The sequence below is a fragment of the Tachyglossus aculeatus genome, chromosome 4 (assembly GCF_015852505.1).
Source record: "Tachyglossus aculeatus isolate mTacAcu1 chromosome 4, mTacAcu1.pri, whole genome shotgun sequence".
Classification (NCBI taxonomy): domain Eukaryota; kingdom Metazoa; phylum Chordata; class Mammalia; order Monotremata; family Tachyglossidae; genus Tachyglossus; species Tachyglossus aculeatus.
Genome location: NC_052069.1, coordinates 97,827,948 through 97,828,568, shown reverse-complemented (window position 1 = coordinate 97,828,568; position 621 = coordinate 97,827,948). Strand labels below are relative to the sequence as shown.

General features: G+C 45.9%; 1 non-coding gene across 1 annotated transcript; it reads right to left on the bottom strand.

The window, feature by feature from the left end:
* Positions 1-232: 232 nt before the first annotated feature.
* LOC119927608 lies at positions 233-370 on the bottom strand. Its single transcript, XR_005450595.1, has one exon. It is a non-coding gene; the product is annotated as a small nucleolar RNA SNORA7 (small nucleolar RNA).
* Between the last annotated feature and the right edge of the window lie 251 nt (positions 371-621).

Below are 621 nucleotides of genomic sequence, written 5' to 3'. Positions count from 1 at the left end.
GTTCCTAAAGGTCTTGTCTTAGGCTGATGACTCCAACCTGTAGTGACTTCATGGACACATCTCTCTCAGAATACCCCACTCTCCACCTGCAATCGTTCTGGTAGTGTAACCATAGAGTTTTCTTGGTAAAAATACAGAAGTGGTTTATCATTGCCTCCTTCCATGCAGTAAACTTGGGTCTCCGCCCTCGACTCTCTCCTATGTCGCTGCTGCCCAGCATGGGTGAGTTTCGACTTGTAGCAGATTGCCTTCCACTCACTAACCACAGCCCAAGCTAGGAATGGAATGGATATGCCTCTGCTTGACTCTCCCTCCCACAGCCGAGACTGGTAGAGTACTGGACACTCTCCAGGTGTGATCCTGAGAGGAGACTTCTAAGAATATTAGAGCCAAATTCACTCATCCAAAGGTTAACTCATTGCAACAATGAGTTAACTGGGTATAGACTGCAAGCTCCTTGTGGGCAGGGAATGTGTTTATCAACTCTGTTTCATTGCATTCTCCCACGGGTTTAGTATAGTGCTCTGAACTCAGTAAGCACTCAATTAATATGCTTGACTGATTGATTGCATCAGCAAATGCATAATGTAGATAGCCATGCCCTGTAATAACCCCTAGTGG